A 6,000-nucleotide genomic window follows, 5' to 3' on the forward strand; every position below is an offset into this window, starting at 1 on the left:
AGGAAGGTGGACTCGACCGCCGCCACTGACCCACCGCCTTGACTGCCATAATCGAAAACGGCGCAAAGCGAAGCGTAGCAAAAGTATGCATCCAAAATAATTACCGGTAGCTAACATATTCAACCAAACCTAACCACCTCAACGGAATTTCATACTCAGGAGCGTGACGGGTGTGAAAGTAGATAATTACCGTGACGGGCTGGGCTGCATCCATCCTCATAACGAGATCACGCCTGGCAGCCTGGATGGAGCACAAATCTGATTATAAAATTAATGTGTTTGCCTGTTTAGACACCAGGTATTGGGATGCTGGCGTGCTGGCTACTTGGACTAATTAAATCAACAAACTACACACACTTTGATATTAATGCAATTATTTATTGAATGGAAATCACTTCGTCACATTGTGTAATCCTATCCTTTTCAGGTTGGTGATGTGATCTTGAAAGCATCCACGTGGTCGTTGAGAGAAGGAAAAGACTCGGGGCTTGCGGTGTGGAGAGCAGAAAAAGGGTGCTCTGAGCATCAACCTAAAACAGTGACAGCTCGCCAGGACAACCCAGATTTGCTCGGGGAACTCTTGCCTCAGTTTTCCGTTTGGCCAGCAGTTTAAAGAGAAGGACATAGCGTGAGGCAAAGGCTTAGTGCACGCAACGGCCACCAGTCACCAGTTGGCACCAAGGTCCGCTGTTAAGGATGACTGAGGTTATGACGATGTCCACACCTGCTGGGGTGAATCTGAGCACCTACACCTACACTTCAGCTCCCAGGATCGTCCAGAACACACGGAAGAGCGCCAACCGGTGAGTACCTATAATGTTTTAGTCTCCCTTTAGCCTTCATTCAGTTTTTAGTCTCCCTTTAGCCTTCATTCAGTTTTCTTTTTACACCGCATTTGTAGCAGATATCCTTCATTCCTTGCGCTCCTTGTCAGGCCATGTGAGGGATTTACTTGCTCCCTGCGTTTTGCATCCTTCAGCATATCCAAGACTGCATTATTAGTTGTTATTTTTATTCCCTGTAGGTCAAATGCACGATTATCCTGTGAAATGTTGGTTTGAAGGAGGAACTGTGCGAGGGAAGTTTTGTTTATGATTTGATTTAGCTTTCTGTCCCCGTTGTGCTGGTTTCGTTTTTCCTTACACACACACACACACACACACAAGGTTGGTAGTAGTTTACGTAGGCTAAGGTTGCATGCTGCTAGGGGGATCATTTCACTGGACATGCACGTAACCTTGACCGAGTTTTTACATCAGATTTGCCACGCGGAGTCACGGGAAGTGTGGAAGTGTTGGTAATGGTGGTGGTGATGGTAGTGGTGGTGTTGGTAGTTGCCATTTTTTCCTATTTTTTAACGTGCCATTTTTATCTTTGCCATTTATACGGTGCCATCCCTACTTGTACATTTTTTTTTTAATCGTGCCATTATTAGTAGGCTATCTGAATAAAGTAGCGTTTTTTTTGGTTTTTTTTACGTCATTTTTTTGATCATATGTTTATTTAATTTATACTTTGTAGATTCATCCCTTACTGTTTTCTTGTCTTGTTTACTCAGTTCGTATTTTGTAGATTCATATTTTATTTCTGCTTTCTTGTTCTTGTTATTCCTCTTTTATTTCGTCTTCCGTCCATTCCTAGTGTTTTGTAGATTCTTCCTTTACTGTCTTGTCTTCTTTCTTCAGTTAATGTTCCGTAGATTCACCCATTGCTCTGTCTTGTTCTTCTCCCTCGTCTATTTCGTCTTTAATTTCGTCTTCCTCCGTTACTTAATACAGCCAGGAATTGACGTACTAAACTTTGCATGATGTGAATTGACGCATGCGAATGTTTCGTCTCGCATTCAAGCAGAAAACACTATAAAAAATTCAACATATAAAAAAACCCAGTAAGTTCACATAGCAGCTAGGTCATACACCCAAGCCAAAATATCTGCATTTGGCCGCAGTAAAACACACACCTGAAGTCTCCGGGTATGTTTTAATGGCATACAGTCTAGACCATTACTTCTCGTCCTCATGAAAAAAAGGGTTATTGGCACGTGTTATTTACAATCCATAATTCCTAAACGGGGAGTGGCCTGCTGAAGCTATCGGGCTGGGACACGCCATTGCAACCCAGACAGAAGGAAAAGAGGGTGAGAACGAGAAAGGGAGAGAAATAAATAGCTCTAGGGGTCAACATACTAACCTTGACAGTGAGTAAGGCAAGGCAAGGGCAAGGTCAAGGCTCGGCGCGACACATGATCTACAGAACGCTTATTGTAAGTTATTTGATCTAGTGGACTTAAGGAATTTTTCGTGGACTTGGTATCAATTATTCGTGAGTTTGACAATTTTTAGCTTCGTGCTGGCGTGATTCAGTCAATGGTGGTGGTGGTGGTACTTTTTGATGTCCTCGCCGTGTGTGTGTGTGTGTGTGTGTGTGTGTGTGTCCCTCTCGGAATCTGTTGAGGTCGATGACACCATGATATTGGTAACTGATATTGTATTCTTTCATTAATATTCTAATACTACCACCACCACCACTACTACTACTGCTACCACTACTACTACTACCACCACCACCACTACTACTACCACTACCACCATTACTACCACCATTACTACTACCACTACTACTACCACTGCTACTACCACTACTACTACCACTGCTACTACTATAGATATATTTAAAGCATTCTATTCTCACGTGGCCAAAAGTAGACTCACCATTATCATAACTCTACATAAGTCTTCTAAGGTTGTCCTCTCAGCTCCGATAATCGTAAATCAGGTCAAAAGTTCCCTATTTAGTAACGTGACATTTTGTTTGTGTTCCCTCCTTCCCCCCTTCCCAGCGTCTCGTCTCTTCTCATCTCTCTCTCTCTCTCTCTCTCTCTCTCTCTCCCCTGACACCGTTCCCGCTCTCCTCTCCCTTTCTTCCCTTCCTTAGTCTTCCCCATACCTTTGTTGACCTTCCTGCTGTTCTCCTCCTGCTCCCTCCTTCTCCTCCTCCTTTCTGTTCCTCTCCTTCCCTCATCTTCTCTCTCCTTCCTCTTTCTTCCCTTCCTCAGCCTTCCTCCTCCTCTTCCTCCTCCTCCTCCTGAATTCCTGCAAGCAATAAGTCCTCTCACATCATTACCGTGACCTCTCTTCCCTTAGGTCACGGTCATTAAGGAAGGGAAAGGAGTGCCATTATTACATTTTTCTTTAATATTTTCGTCTGTGCGCCACTGAGAGGAAGGGAAGGAAAGGACGGGAGGGTCTTTCTTGTTTTTTCTCATATGTTTGGTCGTGTTGTTTTGTTTTCTTTTTTTCTGTCCTGTTTCTTTTTTTTTCTTAAGGTTTATTATGGTTCTTATTTCGTTTCTTTTTTCTCCCTTTCCTTCCTTCTCCTCTTCGTCATAATCATTGTTATTTTCATCGTCTTTTGGTTCTTATTTTTCCTTTCTTCTCCTTTTCCTTCCTCCTCCTCATCGTCGTTATCATTATCATCATGTTTTATTATCTACGTGTTCTTAATCTTCCTGTTGTTGCTCTTCTAATCATTCTTGTTCATCTTTTTCTTCATCTCATTTTTCTTTTTCTTCGTCTTCTTCTTTTTCTTCTTCTTCTTCTTCTTCTTCTTCTTCTTCTTCTTCTTCTCTCACCCTCTCATCTATCTTACCTGTCCGTTGACCCTGTCCAGGTAATCCTTAATAAGTCTGTGTTGAGGTTATTTTGAGTGTGTCCGTCTGTATGTATGTTTGTATGTTTGTCAGTCTGTATGTATGTGGCAGCGACAAACAGAGCAGGGAATGAAGAGATAGGGACAGACATACAAACAGAGACTATTCTAAACTTAAGAAGGAATTGCAGATGGCTTATAAACAAAGACGAATCCCCTTGTATACAGTAAATTTAGCTGAGGAGGAGGATAAGTGAATAGACGAGAACGCAAGGCAAAGGAAGGAAGGCGTGAAGGAAGAAGGCAAGGGAAGAAGGGAAGAGAAGATAAAGAAATGGAAAGGAAAGAAAGGGACTGTAGGGAAAGGAAAGGAAGGGAAGAGTAGAGAAGGTAAAGAAAGGAAGGGAAGGGAGGGAAGAGAATAGGAAGTAGAGTAATGGAAAGGAAGGGAAAGAGAGGGAAAGGAAGGAAAGTTAAGGGAAAGAAAAGGAAAGGAAGGAAAAGAAAAGGAAGGGAAGGGAAGGGTAGGAAAGTTAAGGGAAAGGAAAGGAAGGGAAGGGAAGGGAAGAGTAAAGAAGGAAGGGAAGGGAAGGGAAAGGGAAGTAAAGGCAAATAAACTAAGGGAAGGAAAGGATAGCAAGACAAACCAAGACAAGGCAAGGAGTGTGGGCGTGACGAACAAACATTAAAACAGATAGGAAGGCGAGTGTAGCAAAATGAAGAGAATGCGAGGAAAGCAACAACCGAGATATATTAGTACTGATATCGAGCCTCGTCACGTCGCTGGCGTACCAAGGCGGTGTGATACGAATATCTTAGGAGGAAAGGCAGGTGGGGTTAAGATATAGAAGGAGGGATGAGAAAGAGGGAGAGAGATAGGACAAGGAAGAGGGGCCAGTAGAGTTAGAGAAAGAAGACAGGGAAAGAAGGGGACGGTAGAGAAGAGTTAGTGCATGAAGGACGAAAGATTAAGAGGGAAAACAGAAGAAAGATTAGTTTGAAAGGGGAAACAAATAGATGTACTAGTGACTAAGTAATAGAAATAGAAGTTGAATGAATTTCTTATTAGGGTAAACTACGGGAATAAAAGGGAGAAGGGAGAAAAAGGAAAATGGGAGGAGGAGGAGGAGAGAATAAGGGAGAATGATATGAGTGGAGGAGAATTACTAGAGGATGGTAATGAGAGGAGGAGGAGAAGGGAAGAGGAATGTAATAAAGAGGGGAAGGAGGGGAGGAGAGGGAGGAGTTACGACCTTATTACGCCTCTCTCTCTCTCTCTCTCTCTCTCTCTCTCTCTCTCTCTCTCTATCCGTGTGTGTGTGTGTGTGTGTGTGTGTTGATTTTTTTCCAACATGGTTTTAGATTTTTCATTGTTTGCTATTTTTTTTAAATCTTTTTCTTTATTATCTATCAAAAATCGATTCCAATACTTTTTTTCATTATTAGTAATTGGATTAAAACTTATTTTTATCTGCTTCCTTACGCTCACTACTGTCTCTCTCTCTCTCTCTCTCTCTCTCTCTCTCTCTCTCTCTCTCTCTCTCTCTCTCTCTCTCTCTCTCTTTATCTTTAATATTACCTCCTTCCACGTATTACTTAATAATTCAAATATCAAATGATGAAGAAGGAGGGAGAGAGAGAGAGAGGGTGAGAGGGAAGGAAAGAGAGGAGTAGAGGAGGGAAGAAATAAATGAAGGAGGAAGGAAAGGGAAGGAAGAAGGGAGCTAAGGAAGGTGTGAAGAAAGGGTTACATAATGAGAAGTAAAAGGAGAAGGAAGGAAGGAGGGAAGGGGAAGGAGGAAGAGGAGGAGTAAGAAAATCGTGATATCTTGAGAAGTACGTAGAAAGAAGGAAGGAGGGAAGAGGGAAGGAGGAGTTGGAGGAAGAGGAGCGGGAGGAGGAGGGGGAGTAACGTAATAAGAAGTGGAGGGAAGGTGGAAGAAATGTTACCTTATCCACTCGGGCATTGACCCTCTCTCTCACCTCCTGTGCTGTTCGTAGTAAAGGTCACATACCACACACACACACACACACACACACACACACACACACACACACACACACACACATCATTATATAATTTATTTCGCCTGTATTGTGAAAAAGCGATCAATCCTCCTCCCCCTCCTCCTCCTCCTCCTCCTTGTATTAGTGGCGTTGTTTCATCTATTATGCACTGAGGCGTCTTGTTGTTGTTGTTGTTTGTGTTTGATGTTTATTAAGTGTGTGATGGATGGCTTGCTTGAATGCATGCAATGGTGAGGAGTGGTTGTGTGTGCGTGCGTGAGTTTGTGTGTTTGTTTGTTTGTTTGTTCATGGTGGTAAGTGGGCTGTTTAGTAGTAGTAGTAGTA

Source organism: Eriocheir sinensis, chromosome 12 (genome assembly GCF_024679095.1).
Source record: "Eriocheir sinensis breed Jianghai 21 chromosome 12, ASM2467909v1, whole genome shotgun sequence".
Lineage (NCBI taxonomy): Eukaryota > Metazoa > Arthropoda > Malacostraca > Decapoda > Varunidae > Eriocheir > Eriocheir sinensis.